At 36.7% G+C, this 16,565-nt stretch overlaps 1 long non-coding RNA gene across 1 annotated transcript in view; it reads right to left on the bottom strand.

Annotated features, from left to right (window-relative positions):
• Positions 1 to 13,002: 13,002 nt before the first annotated feature.
• The window catches only part of LOC146998176 (uncharacterized), a 970,620-nt gene continuing 967,057 nt past the window's right edge, over positions 13,003 to 16,565 (bottom strand). Inside the window, exon 6 of the long non-coding RNA XR_015040030.1 lies at positions 13,003 to 13,138. This is a non-coding gene — a long non-coding RNA (uncharacterized LOC146998176). The remainder of the gene's footprint in view (positions 13,139 to 16,565) is intronic.

Raw genomic sequence — 16,565 nt, 5'->3', positions numbered from 1 at the left:
TCTTTCTCTGCCCCTGCCCAACAGTCACACAATTTGCAGGTACCACCATCCTTGCCAACTGTCTCACAACCGACTTTTGCGGAGGTTCTACGAAATATCAGCAAACCAAGCGTAGTGATCAAATCAAAGTCTAAAAAACCTACTGAAGAACTCAGAAGAGAACTACAAAATAAAGTTCCCTTGACAGAAATACCAATTACTGTCCAAAAAATTCAGCCAACTCCACAAGAAGGATTGGAGGTATATTGCCAAACTTCAGACGAGATTAATCAACTACAAGAACATCTGCAAAAAGCAGACATAGACGTAGAGGTCAAAAAACGACAACGACGCCGCCCTAGGATAGCTATACATAATGTCCCAGACAGCACAAAACCAGAAGAGCTCATCTCAGAACTTAGTTCAACATCAGGAACATCGGCCCACCAATACAAGCCACTCTTCCGATTACGAGAAAGACGTCCTAAAAGAGATAAGTGAGTCATTGAATGCACGACCGAAGGTTTCGCAGCAGCCATTAATACCAGGCGTATTTTTACAGCCTGGCAATCTCGCGGAATCACAGAATTCTTTGGTGTTAAGAGATGCTATCGCTGCCAAAAATTTGGGCACAGCCAAGACATGTGCAAATCCGATAAGATCTTCTGTGGCTTCTGTTCCGGCTCACATGCAACTAAAGAATGTACAGAAGAACATCCCTCCTGTATCAATTGTGGAGATTCAAACTGCAGATTCGGAACACGACTCAACTTCTAACATCCAGCCTATGCAACCGAATGTGCTATCTACCAACGGGCAGTCGATACAATCCGACGAACAACAGAATATTAGAGAAATAAGAGAGATATCTTTCTGTAATACTTCTGCAAGTCTGCAAACAACAAACCCCATTACCTCCTTGAATGTCATTAACTTAAAATCATCAGCTCAACACACACCCATAAAATGTTTGCAAATAAATCTTCAGCGAGCGCGTGCCGCAATGTCCCAAACGGCACACTACGCTACAGAAGAAATGATTGATATAATAATTGGTCAAGAACCATACCACAGACACGGCAAAATTGTGGATTTTCCGCTTCAATGGACAACATTTCAAAAAGAGGATTCAACACAACCACCTCGAGCTTTTATTACAATCTGCAACCAGGCATGGACACCGATTGTGCTTGCTTTAGAGAGGGATTTTGTGGCTGTCTTACTGGAAATACTTAATCAGACAATAGCGTTAGTATCCATCTACTCCCCTTCTACAGAAGAAGCGGACCATACCATAATACGCATCCAACAGCTAATGCAATCTCATCGTATAGCAAAAATGCTCCTTGCTGACGATTATAATGCCCATAGCACCACATGGGGCTACGCTGATACAACACCTAAAGGGCGTCATTTCGAAGACTTTTTCTCAAGCAACAACTTTTTAATTCATAATCAAATAGATGCGCCGCCGACCTTTGATAGGCTCCACTCTCGTGGTTGGCCAGACCTCACAGTTACTAGGCATCAAATGGCAAATTTAATACGTGATTGGACAGTAGTTGAGGGACAGAGTCTATCGGATCATAACTATATACGCTATAATAGCAAGCAGCACTGCAACTAACATCATCCAAAGATACAACCTACCAGGGCGGAAGGTCCGCACTTTCACTTCTATTGTTAGTAACAGACTAACACCTTTCGTTAATCCAATAAGACATGCTGTAAGTAGAGAGACCCTCCAAAATATTACGAAAGACATTCTATTAACAATACAACAAGTGTGTGATGAACATCTCCCAAAGCGTACTACAAAAAGAATTACCGCACTCCATTGGTGGAATGGTACACTGCGTACTCAACAGCAAAAATGTCGTGCTCTGCGCCGACGCCTCAAACAAGAACGTAGGCAGCAACTAAAATCCACAACACTAATGATCTACCAACAAGAGCGAGCATATTACAAATGCATGATCTTAGATGCAAAAATTAGCAGCTGGAGAAAGTTTTGTACAGAAACAACCACCACCTATGGACTCCACCACAGGATTGCGGCAGGAAAACTTTTTAAACCAGCCACCTTACATATATTGCCAACACCCAATAGTACTGGCCAATATACAGAAAATACAATAAAGGCAATTATGTCAGCAGTCTTCACCACAGACAATCCGCAAGAAGACACATTAGAACAGACCACAATCAGGAACCAGCCCTCAGAAATTGCTACATCAAATGATCCTTACTTCACAATCAGGGAGATTCAGCAAGTGCTGCGCCAGCTTCCCCAGCGCAGAGCACCAGGACCGGATGGTATTGACTACCGAATTATTAAAGTAATTATAAGCACTAATGTAACTCTATTTCAATCACTCTTCAATAAGCTCCTGCAAACGGGGACATTCCCTAACAGCTTCAAAATTGGGCAAGTGGTCTTATTTTTGAAAAAGAATAAAGATCCAACGTCTCCAGAGTCGTACCGTCCAATATGTCTACTTTCAGCTTTGGGGAAGGTTTATGAAAAGCTGATCATGACAAGATTGCGGCATCATCTATATGTTACGAAATACTTAAGCCCAATACAATATGGGTTTAGTCCAGGACAGTCTACTTTGCATGCGCTTACAGAAGTTAAGAATCAAATCCTAGAAAATAGGTCTGCTGGCTATCACACAGCGTTTATTTCCATCGACTTAAAAAGCGCTTTTGACACGCTGTGGTGGCCAGCGGCTCTTCAAGCCCTGCGCCTAAGTAAATGCCCAAGAAATATCTATCTTACTTTGAAACACTACGTTTCTGACCGATTGCTAATAGTACCCCATAATAGTGGTATGGTAGTGCAAAATCAAAATCAAGGATGCCCGCAAGGCTCGTGTGCTGGGCCGTTTCTTTGGAATATAACATTCAATGGTATATTAACCAATGCGTGGCCAGAGCACACGCGCATCATTGCGTATGCCGATGATACTGCACTCATCGTTCGGGGTAGAACAAGAGAACAACTTCAGACCAACGCCCAAGAATCCTGCTCGCTATTTCATCAGAGATGTGCAGAAATTAAACTCAAGATATCTGAAGCAAAGTCACAAATACTTCTAGTTCCCAAAAAGGGAGGTACGCTCGCAAGACAACCAAAAATAACTTTGAATAATCATCGACTTCGAATTGTTAAAGAACTGAAATACCTAGGAATAGTATTTGATATCAAACTAAATTGGATACTACATATTATGGAACTGAAGAAGAAGACGCTGGGAATAGCTCAGCAACTTAAGTTTATGAAAGGTCACGAATGGGGCCTTAACCCGTACATACGGAAGGTACTGTATAAAACAGTAATTGAAAAAATTGTTACATATGGGGCGGCAGTTTGGTCATTACCTATGCAAGGTCGCAAGATAAAACATCTCTTAAGCATACAACGACCGTTCTTACTGAATATTACCAAGGCATTTCGTACTTCCCCAACTAAAGCACTATGTGTATTGACCGGTCTGCCACCGTTGCATCTTAGTGTGGAAAAAGAAGCGACTTATCAAACAGTCGCCCAATTAGGCCAACCAGCAACCCTCCATGAGGATAATTATTTCCCAGCGGAATATGAGAAGAAGTTGATACGGCTATGTGATCATCCAGCGAAACAGGGAAAAGGGGTGAACATTAATCTCAAGCAAAATACCAACATAACGGATGCTGATTTAGTATATTATACAGATGGCTCCCAAATAGATGATAACACAGGCTGTGCCTACATAGCCCTGCGAAACCTGGACACGCTAACACTTTGGAAAGGTCACCTGGACACCAATGATAGTGTATTCCAGAGTGAGGTGTTAGCAATTGACCGGGCACTAACCCACATCATACAGGAGCAACATAATGGAAGCTTCATATTGACAGATAGCTTATCGTCTCTGCATGCACTTTTAAATCCAGTGCACTGTTCCCCGCTCATAGCAGACATACAGTCGAAATTACATGACAACAGTCATTTAAACGTAAAGCTGCAATGGATAAAGGCCCATGCTGGCCAAACAGGAAACGAGCTGGCGGTTCAGCTAGCCAAAGAAGCGGCGCAAAACATAAATGCTGAACAAATTAAGATACCTTGGCCAATTTCCTGGCTAAAGAAAAATCTTACGCAAAAAATCAAATCCCTGTGGCAGGAAGAGTGGAACTCTGACGACACAGGACGTCGTGTTTATTATCATATTCCCACAGTAACTTATGATCGCCTCATAATACATGCTCAACTTGTACGGTATATAACGGGATATGGTCCTTTTCCTGCATATTTTGAAAGGTTTGGCATTACAAATACGGCACAGTGAATTTGCGGTGAATTGGGCACACCCGAACATTATGTAGCTAACTGCCCACTAACAACTGATTAGCACCTGCCGATCCCGCCAACGAATGAGCAAGCATTTAGCAGGTTCATGATAAATAACAAGCATGCAGTACGAAAGATTAACAAAATTGTTAATAAACTTATGGACCTCGGCACTGACCTGTGTCAAATCTAATTTTATATATGTCTCTAAAGTATATCATAAAATAAACTATTTTGAACTGTGCTAAAACTAATGCAAATAAAAACTAAGAATTATCCCTTTATGTGGACTCCCTCGACTACATTTATACTGAATAATTATTTTAGTACAGTAATCGTTTTGTATCAGAGAAATTGTGTATAGTATTAATTTATTGTATCATAGTTTTGAAACATTGTAATAGAGTAATCGTATTGATGATCGTATAGATGATAAGGTTATTACTTTTAATGTTTACCTAACTAGTATAATTGATAGCGGAATAGTTCTGTTACTAAATAGAGTAATCATATTGAATAAGAGTAATTGTATTGTTTTATAGCATCATTGTGTTAACTGGTATGGTATGATTAATCATTGTACTTAGCATATTGTAAATGCATAGAATCACTGTACTAAATTATTATATTTTAGTAATCACAAAGAATCATTCTATTGAATCACTGAATTGTAATCAACAAATAAAGTGCAAGTTATACTGTACTGTACATATTTAACAATTGATTTCTTTACAAGTAAATGTAACATCAATACTATAATAGGTACTTAAATGACTATACCCATATATTTAAATGTTATTAATAACATATATAGTATTACTACAAATCTGAATATATATATTAAATCACTGAATACTTGTATCGTAATCTTTATACTTCAGTCACTGCATATAATTATTGCTTTGGTACATGTTCTAAAGAAGCAGTATAATATCACTGTATTGCATCATTACATTATTTATAATATTCAGTGTGCAAGGTAAAACTGTACAGTACATAATTTATAATTAACTGCTTTCAAGTAACATGTAATATCATTGCTGTAATGATTAATTAATGGTGTAATTTAAATGTTTGTGTCACTTGGGTAGTGAGGTTTATAATACAAATGGTATTTTTATTAATTTGAGCAATAATATTGAAATTTTGAATAATTATATAGATTTTTGTTCTAATAAGCGCATAGAATTGTTGTATTGAATCATTGCATTTGAATAATCGTATAGAATCATAATATTGAATTATTCATGAGTAATTGTACGGAATCATTGTATTGAATTATTTATTTGTATAGTATTTCCAATGTGCAAGTAAAATTGTACTGTACATATCTTATTTTTGAATTGCTTGCTAGTAATATGTAACATCATTTCAGTAATAAGCACCTGTATGAAAAAAAAATATTATTTTGATGTCAACATGGCATATATGATTAATAATATGAATAGTATTATCATTAATTTAAGTAATAGTATTGAATCATTGTATATTTATAGTGAATCATTGTTCTAATATTCGCATATAATCATTGTTTTGAATCATTGCATTTTAGAAATTGTAAAGAATTAATGTTTTTATAGTGTATTTATAGTCTAAGTGCAATTATTCATTTAACTGTATTAATATCCAATTTTAATATAATAACTGTGTCTTTAGTAGTAAGCTGTAATATAAAAGTTAACAATGACATTCAGAATATTAGAGACTTATGTGAGATCTAAGTATTTTTACACTTCTCCACTATAAATTTTTTAAGCTGGCAATGTATGAAATATAAGCATTTGTATGTTCTTGGGTTTTTGTATACTGAGTTTAAATGTTGAATTTTGCATTAGTAAATTCATGTTGACAATGTCGTCACTTATCAATCACAACAGTATAATATAATCATTATGTATGATTTATCTTCTTTATGTATTGAATTGTAAACTTTATATGTAACTTGCTAGGGTATTGAATTGTAATCTTATGTGTCACTTGCTAAAGTTTTGTTCATAAGTACTGTGTTCACACAGATGTAACCATTTTTAATATCTATGTTTTGTAACAGTAATCAATGTGCCCTATGAGTGGATCTCGTGTGGCTCTAACATGAGTCAGCTTTAGATAAGGGTGGACGTGGCGCTAAACCAATTAACCATAATGGTAAACGGGTGGTGCCCACGTCCTCCGTCACTAAACTAAACTATGTTTACGATTTCTTTTCACTTTTTCAACACACAGGTTCCCCTGTTTACAGCAACAGAGCTCGGGGTCAGTACTTGGGTGGGTGACCACCCACGTGACTGGCCTCGACGTATCATCTTCCTTCAACTAGTGAAGACACATCACGGCTTGTACGGCGGCCAGATGCTTGAACCCTCCTTGTCTACTTGACCAACTCACGTGCATTAGCACATGTTCCTGCTTCACCTTTGTCGGTGCGGTGTAAATCCCCTTAATTTTTAATTCTTCCCAACGCCTTAGGGCATATCTCCAACAGAAACGGTTAAAGTAGCAGAGGCTACTAAATGCCGCCTAACCATTCACTCGATTTCGATTTCGGTAATTTTTCCCTCTTTGTTTTCTCTATGCTTTCGTGATGTAATTGGAAGCATAATCGACGCGTGTTCAGGAGGTCCAAAGTTGGAATTTTATACTTTTCATGTCTTCAGCATCCAAAACCCTAATAACTTTACGTACTTTTATCGCATTTTATTGCTTTGTCATAATATATCCTCTTCTATATGCTAATAATGCTGGCTCGTTCAAAATTTGGAAGTTGGAAACATCAGTTTCTCAAGATCATTTTCCTTTGTACAAGATTTAAAAATCATTTCATACTTCTTACGTCACACAGATAATATTTAAACTTCACGTCAAGCTTACTAAGTGATTTTATATGTATATGTATATACATGTGCAACTAGATGCTTCTTAAGTGGGCGCAGATACCCGGCTGTTTATCGTGAAAGACCACGGGGGATATTTTCGGATTATAGTGTATGTCATTGGGATGGTATTATGTACACAAATTTCAAAGAGTCGCTCTTAATTGAGGGTATACTTTAGCTTAGTTATTATTTTTTAAGCAGAGGGCTGTCATAAAATTATTTATTGGAGGCCAATTACTATTCCTCTCACCTCGCTAAAACTTTCAGCTCGACTTAATTTTCAGTTTTCTCACATGCGTTTGTAGGGAAAAAATATATACATTTACAAAGGTTGCTTAGTATTTTTATTCGATGAATACTTTATTCGAAAAATAGAAAAACTAAAAAAAAAAAAAAAAGAAAGAAAACCTGAAAGCTTGCAGATTTTACATTACACCCCAAAGGGCGTTATTTTTAACGTTTTGCGTGTTACCTTTGTTTATTAAATTGCATGTTCTTCGCATAAAATTCAATTCAACAGCAGCGATATCACAAAATATTTAAAAACAGCAAAACCTTTAGAATTTTTGATAGAGAGTTTCGTACATTGGAGATAAAAATGGTTTATTCGCTACAGTGCTGCCACTGCTCGCTTTGAAATCGTTGAGTTTGTTAATGAAAAATTCTTTAAAGTTTTACCAAATTTGAAACGGGTAATAAAACAAATTCGAAATTCAAATTTGGGGCTCCCAAGTGCCTACGTTTGGTTGGAGAACTATGCTATTCAAAATTAGATGGCTCTAAATACCTTTGTTTTTTCACAACGCGAGAAACATGAAACATTCATGCAGATTCTTCATTATTTAGTTTCTTTAAATATACTGCATGGCGATAATATTTGGTGGCAACAGTTTGAAAAGTGAACCAAGGCAGAAAGTGAAACGACGCAAATGCCATTTTGAGACTAATAACCCTTTGGGCTAAAAATGCATATCTCCGCTTTTGCTCTGGGCAAAATATTACTTCAGTGAACGTCAATCAAATAACAGATCTGCTGACTAGATGTCGTCGTTTAATAATGAGGCATATTATTGAGAAAGTTACTGTAAGATTTGTATTTTGTGGAGGAGCTAGATGCTTTTTAATGGCGAGACCTACAAAAATCATATTATAGACAGTAATGAAACATAGATGTACACTTTTAATGCTGGAAAACAAAATCCATCAAATAAATGGCTGGCGTCGAAGAGTCGAGGAGGATCGATATGTCCAAGTCAAACTTAGTCAACAATCATTGCTATATTAACTATTTTCTTCGTCTATCGTGGTGCTCTGCCTCATGCGTTTCTGGTAAGCGGCCAAACTGCGTTAATACAGAAAACTATTTGAGGGCGTTGTAGCATTTACGAAAACGATTTCGAAGAAAAACGATCTGCATTAGAGCGAAATGACACACTGTTTCTGTCCCACAATAATGCACTTATTCACATCGCTAATACTTTGAAGTTATGCTCAAGAATTAAACAACTACCGCTCCACAAGCTCCATATCCACCTCATTTGATACCTTGTGACCTTTCGCATTCCTATGATTAAAACTGCTGCTTTCGAGGTCACCATTTTGAATTTATTATGTAATAAAGAAAAATTATCCGTGAGTATTAAAGTGATTTCATAGGAACGATTTTAAATAATTTTCCGAGGATTGAAAAAATATAAGCATACGTGTATTGCACTAGAGTGGGATTACTTTAAAAATGCTATTGGAAATTTTTGTCAATAAATGGAAATCTTTACGAAATTATTCCAATTTTGTTTGCAATTTGAAGTTACTTTGAAGTTTTGCTCACGAATTAAACAACCTACCGCTCCACAAGCTCCATATCCACCTCATTTGATACCTTGTGACCTTTCGCATTCCTATGATTAAAACTACTGCCTTCGAGGTCATCATTTTAAATTTATTATGTAATAAAGAAAAATTATCCGTGAATATTAAAGTGATTTCATAGGAACGATTTTAAATAATTTTCCGAGGATTGAAAAAATATAAGCGTACGTGTATTGCACTAGAGGGGGATTACTTTGAAAATGCTATTGGAAATTTTTGTCAATAAATGGAAATTTTTACGAAATTATTCCAATTTTGTTTGCAATTTGAAGTATTTTTCACTTTTCTAAATGTTGCTACCAAATAATATCGCCATGCAGTATATTTAAAGAAACTTCATAATGAAGAATCTGCATGAATGTTTCATGTTTCTCGCGTTGTGAAAAAACAACGGTATTTAGAACCATCTAATTTTGAATAGCGTAGTTCTCCAACCAAACATAGGCACTTTGGAGCCCCAAATTTGAATTTCGAATTTGTTTTATTATCCGTTTCAAATTTTGTAAAACTTTAACGAATTTTTCATTAACAAACTCAAAAATTTCAAAGCGAGCAGTGTCAACACTGCAGCGAAAAACACATTTTTAACTCCAGTTTACGAGACTCTCTATCGAAAATTCTAAAGATTTATTGCTTTACCCACAGTTATATTATCTTTTTTTCTCTGTTATTTGAATTGCTTGCTACAGTTATTAACCTTTTCCAGAGAGCTGGGGCATATATGTCCCGCACTTTCACTGCTTTAAATGTGTCTCGAGAAATGTCAGTAAATTATGAAGACTTAAAATTACATTTTAATATGGGGTGGGTAGTGTAAGACCCTGTTGATTTGTTTTTACGCTATTTCTTGTTAAAAGCTTACTAAATGACCCTAATATATAAACAATTGGTTCCTAAAAACCACAGGAAAAGTTTAATTTGTAGTTTTATTTTTTTCAGTTTCTAAGTTTTTATATCATATCTGACATTTAGAAACTGGTCATGAATTTAGACAAATATAAACAAATAATAAAGTATATTCATAACACCATTATCGGAAGCACATTATAAGCCGCTATTCATTTCCTCTTACTATCTGTTCCTAAGGAAATATAAAATAATCTTGGGTAAAAGCAGTGGTTTTTAGTGGTTCCCATAAATTATATTAATACTGCATTGTCTCCTCGCAGGATAAAAGTTTTCTCATATCTATCAAAAATACATTGCATTTCTTTTGCTTTTATCCGTACGACAAAATAGCCATTCGAGCTATTATGCTTTATGAGAAAGGTTTTCCTTAAATAGCCGACAACGCTTTATTACAATCTCCATTTCAGCTAATGGGGAATCTTTATGTTTATTCTCAAGACAGAGATGGCAGTCGTTCAGTCTCTGAATACACAAAACGAAACATAATGTGTTTTCTACTGAAACACATCTTCTCAGATCGACTTCTAAGTTTTTATTGAGTCCTCTTGCATTACCGATTCCATTACGAAAATAGCAATAAAATGATCGATATCCAAAGTCAGTCATGGAATAAAAACATGTTTTTCTAGGTCGGGTACTGAAAATTTATTAGAAAGATTTGTTCAGAATTTCCTAACGAGACAATATTTCGTGACTCACGCGCATTTACCATCGCCTCCTGTTGTTGTTCGATTCGATGTTGTTCAGCTTACCTTTTAGGGCACTTTACTCTGCACTTTAATCTCGTAAGTCTGTTGATTTTTGCTCTATTTTCTACTTTCTTATCTTTACGGGAGCCCTTTATACATGACGTCAATCTAGCAGATGACGTCAGAAGATGCAGTTGAGACAGGGCCATCACGGCTTTAATGTGGCAGTCATACTAAAGACATAATGGAAATTTTTCGAACAACGTTACTTGAAAAAAATCACGGTACCATGATGAGAGATACATGGTTATCCAGATTTAAGATACCTGCTATTGTTGTGTAACGCTCTACCATTGTCTGGCTTAATTTATACGGCTGCGCTATTAAATTTACAGTAACAGTTCACCATAGTAACCGCAAAACACTATCTCACGAATATTCATTTCAAATGACTCTCTATCTAGAAGTATCACAATCAAAATAAAATACAGATAAAAATATTGTAAGAGATTCATCAGGTGGTTGGGCAAGGTGAAATTAACGAAAGTAAAATTCCCATTAAATTTTGGTAACATCATAGATTACCAAACCAAATTTTAAATGAATTGAATGTATATCACAATACCAGCAAAGGTTAACTTAAACCTTGTCCCCCACCCCCAGCCTGGACTAATCACGCGTAGAGAATCGCAGCAAGTTAATACAAGCAGCAGAAACACACGGATAGCAAGCAGTAGCCTAAGCCAAGCAGTAGCCAAACGCTCTTCGGCAAATTTTGAAAGATTGTTATATAGATTTTAACCTAATTTATATTCTGTCGGAGCTGACGAAAGCAGAAATATAGAACAGTAAAAATAATAAGATGATTTAAAATAAAACCTTACAAACTTAAATAAGCTATATTTACCAAATTTACAGGGATAATAAATACCGGGGTCTATTAACATATTATAGTGGAACGTCGAGACACGAGCACCTCTATATACGAGAAATTCCAGGTACGAAAAATGTCTGAGCGAAACATTCGTCTCTATATACGAGCACTGACTCGTTGGAAGCAGGCTGATTGAGCAAGGAGGCAGGCTGTTGGTATGCATAGCGCCATTTCCCGATCCGGCTCGACTCGGGGAATCCCTTCGTCAGATCACTCAGTGTTCTTTGATCTGCGTGGTTTTGCGCTTGTGTGTTAATTGTTTTTTACACTTAACCTAAAAGTAATTATTTCACGATACCTCCCAAAAGATTTTTGCCTCAGATAGTGCTGCAAAGAAAAATAAGGAAGCAATGGCCGTTGAAATTTAGAAAGAAATCATAGATAAACATAAGCGTGGTGTATGAGTAACGAAATTGGCGAAGACTTATGGCTTTTCGACATCGACGATCTGAAGACGACCATTCTGAAGAAGGAAAAAATTTAAAAACTTGATGTAGGCAAAGCAGTTACCGTTACTTCCAAGCACCGACCCTAACACCCAGAAGCTATTGTTGGAATGGATTAACGAAAAGCAGTTAAGGTCGGTGTCGGAAGGTATCATAAAGGATATATTATTTACCAGTGTCATTTATTAGAAAAATTAATTTTTATAATATTATTGATATTTTTGGGGGTGCGCAACGGAATAACTAGATTTCCATTTGTACGTTCCGTTGTTTAAAAATAGTGGACTGTAAATTGACTTGATATTACTTCAGTATAGAACCCAAAAAACTCAGAATCATAACGTTGACCGAAACTTCTTTATTGACTTTCAAACATTAAGTTAGTTGAGGAACGGCGAAGACCACACAAACTCCGAACTCAGTAGCGGCTTACCAACACAAACTCAGAAGAACCTCTGTTTAGTTGAAACTCCAGTAATTCACAGCAACCTCAAAGCTCTAAACGCGAGCTTTAAAAACCTAACAAATTTGCGTCTGCGCCGCTCCTCGGCACAAAGAAAGAAATACAATTTGCATAACATCGAACATACCCCCAGCCTTGAAGTCCCAAGGGGGTTATACAATAAATTTAAACTGTTGCACTGCATAAAACTGAAAAATAAAAATTAAAGTCTCTAAATCAGGAATTAAATGGCAAAGCGCATAGCTTTGCTATAGGTCGTTTTATTTCACCATTAGACGTGCGTAAACTCACCACTCGAACTTTCTCATCCAGACCAGGATACACTTTAATAATTCTACCTAATTTCCAACGTAGCGGAGGTAGATTTTCGTTCTTAATAAGAACCATATCACCAATCTTCAGGTCTTGTTGTACCTTGCACCACTTGGGTCTCTGCTGCAATCTAGATAAATACTCACTGCTCCAACGATTCCAGAAATGTTGAAATAACCTTTGCACGTTCCTCCAACGGTCACTGCAGCTCATGGTTTCTTGAATTTGGTTAGATTCTGGAATAGCGCTTAAAGCCGCTCCGGTTAAAAAGTGTCCTGGTGTTATCGCCTCCAAGTCGCTACAATCACTTGAAGCTGGTACCAAAGGCCTAGAATTAAGACAGGATTCATTTTGGGTTATTAATGTCAAAAATTCCTCGTATGTTAAAATAAGTGTTCCTAAACATCTTTTTAAGTGATGTTTCATAGACTTGATACCCGCTTCCCAAAGCCCTCCAAAATGAGGGGCAGAGGGAGGATTAAATAACCATTTAATATTTTCTGAAGAAATATAACCCTGTAGCTGTTCATCACGTTGAACAATAGAAAAGGCTTTCCTTAATTCTTTATTAGCTCCTATAAAATTCGTTGCACAATCACTGTGAATTTCACACGGTTTGCCTCTACGAGCTATAAACCGCTTAAGTGTCGCGAGGAATGATTTTGTTGAAAGATCTCCAACTAATTCTAAGTGTATTGCTCTTGTAGTAAAACAAAAAAATAGACATACGTAACACTTAAAGATTTTGACTCCTCTACCCGGACGATATTTTGCGTTAAATGGTCCTGCTAAATCAATCCCTACACGAGAAAAAGCTCTACTTTGAGTAACTCTTGAAGCGGGTAAATCTGCCATTATCTGAGTTGCAGTTTGCGCTCTAACTCTACGGCAGATAACACATTGGTTTATACACTTTCTTATAATATCTCTAGCATTCACAATCCAAAATCTATGTCGTATGACAGAAGTGAGTAGCTGCGTACCTGCGTGAAGATACGTGTCATGATAATGCTTAATAATTAAACGCGTAATATTGTGATTCTTAGGTAAAATCATAGGATGTTTCTGATTATTTGAAACTGTAGAGTTTCTAAGCCTTCCGCCTACACGCATTACTCCCGCGTAATCCAAGAAAGGACTTAAAGACAGTAATTTACTTGATGTCTTCAAGGGTTTACCAGAGTCTAAACAGAATAATTCTTCTGGAAATTCGGTTCTTTGCACAATCCTAACAATCATAGAAGTAACTTCACAGAATTCTTCAGTAGATAAATAACCCTTTATACGCTCTGTAGGTAACTTACTACAATTATTTCTGAATCTTAAACACCACGCTAACACTCGACATAACTTTAACCATGATGAAAATCTTGAAAACACACTAGGCTCTTCAAATTTGGAAACATTTGAACTGAAACTCTTTTTCAGTTCCTTCAACATAACTTCACTCTCTAATTCTACACTTGAATTTTGCTGTACATGAATTAAGGATTCGTTTAACCACTGCGGTCCCTTCATCCATAACTCACATTGTAAGAATTCTGATGGAATAAAACCTCTGGCCCCACAGTCTGCAGGATTTTCTTTCCCAGCAACATAATTCCATTGAATACCTGGAACAGCTTCCTGGATTTTTGCAACTCGATTTGCCACAAAAGGTAGCCAACGGCGAGGTTCGGACGAAACCCATGCCAATGTAACCCGCGAGTCGGTCCATGCGTAAATACTGTTAATAGGCAGTTCTATGCATGATAATACTACATGTAAGAGGTTGGTTAAAAGTAACGCAGCACACAACTCTAGTCTCGGAAGAGACTGGGTTTTTAAGGGCGCTACTCTGGTTTTCGATGTCAGAAGGCTGACTTTGACTGACGAATCAAGGTCGATTGTACGGAGATAGATGACTGCACAATAAGCCTTTTCTGAAGTGTCGCAGAAAGCATGGATATCTATCACTACTGCCTTCGGACTCAAGACTTACCTCGGAAATTGTAAGCTTGAAAGTAAGGGCAATTCTAGATAGAAACGCTTCCATTTCCTACTTATTCTCTTATCAAGGAGTTCATCCCAACCCAGCTGTAAGTTCCATAACTCTTGTAATAATATTTTCGCGTATATTATTGTTGGCGCTAACCATCCCATTGGATCAAAGATTTTGGCTAATTCTGATAAAATAATCCTCTTAGTAAACTCTTTATCACTTATGCATACCGAAAAATGAAACGTATCACTAGAGTTGTTCCAATTAATTCCCAATACTTTTACTTTCTTGTCACTGGTTATTTCAAGAGAAATACTGGATTCTCGTAAGCACTCGGGAATATTCTCTAAAATAGCTGAACTGTTTGAAATCCACTTCCTTAAGCGAAATCCACCCCTTTTCATCATTTCATTCAACTGCTGAACTAGAACATTCGCTTCCTCTTCACTTTGTGCCCCTGAAAGCAAATCATCAACATAAAAATCACGAAGGGCAATTTTTGATGCTAAAGGAAATTTCACTTGTTCATCTAATGCAAGTTGTTTCATTACTCTAGTAGACAAATATGGCGCACAGGCAGTCCCATGTGTAACTGTCACTAATCTAAATGTACTCAAGGGCTCACTAGGACTATCCCTCCAAAGCATTCGTTGCCAATTTGTATCTTCTGGTTGGACACGAATTTGTCTGAACATCTTCTCTACATCGGCACATACTGCAATTTTGTGAGTTCTAAACCGTAGAAGAATTGGAAACAGCTCTTGCTGAACTCTTGGCTCAACCATCAAAATATCATTCAATGAAATACCTGATGTCGTTTTAGCTGAAGCATCGAAAACAACTCTCAGTTTAGTCGTAGTACTTGATTCCTTTAATACGGCATGATGAGGCATGTAATACGTAGAGTCAATAAGAATCTCTCCCTCAGGCACTCCCTCCATATGTCTCAGCTCAAGGTATTCCCTCATGAAATCCTTATACTGTTCATATATCTGAGGCCTTTTTAGAAGTGAATTTTCTAAAGATTGGAATCCACGCATAGCTAATTGTCTGGAATCTCCAAGCTGAGAAGGCGGAGAGTGAAACGGTAATTTCACAGTATATACCCCACTTTCCTCTCTCGTATATGTAGATTTGAAATAATCTTCACATGCTCTCTCCGATTTAGTAAGCACGTCAAACGTAGGTACAGCATCCAATTTCCAAAAGTCAGACAGCATCTGATCAGTTTCCACTTGTATATTATTAACATAGATAGTAGGATTAATTTCTGTTGAATTATTCACACTACCTGAAATAATCCATCCTAGTTCAGAACGAGAAGCTACCGGTTTACCTTCTTCGCATTTAATTATTTCTCCCTTTAAAAGAGGTAAGGCAATATCTACGCTTAAAAGTATATCAACAGGCCCGCTTTTGTAAAATGTTGGATCTGCTAACATTAAATCATTATATTCCTCAACGTACTTCTTATCCAATGTAAAATGCGGCAAAGTTCCAATAATTCTATTGATGATAAATACTAGTGTTTTAAATGACACTTTCGCCGGAAAATGCGGAACGAAGTTTATTTCCGTAATTCCATTAGTTTTCGTATACAAAGACCCTAAACATGAAATAAAAACTTTGGCATTTCTTCTTGCTAACCCTAGCCTTTGTACACAATCTTCTGAAATCAGGCTTGCTTGACTGCCAGGGTCAAGGAGGGCTCTACACAATTGGTATTCACCCGATGAATCTAACACTTTAATAACAGCCGTACATAATAAAACTT

The sequence above is a fragment of the Stegodyphus dumicola genome, chromosome 3 (assembly GCF_044657685.1).
Source record: "Stegodyphus dumicola isolate Sdum_Otavi_A_Nest chromosome 3, ASM4465768v1".
NCBI lineage: Eukaryota > Metazoa > Arthropoda > Arachnida > Araneae > Eresidae > Stegodyphus > Stegodyphus dumicola.
This window is presented reverse-complemented; position numbering and strand designations above follow the sequence as displayed.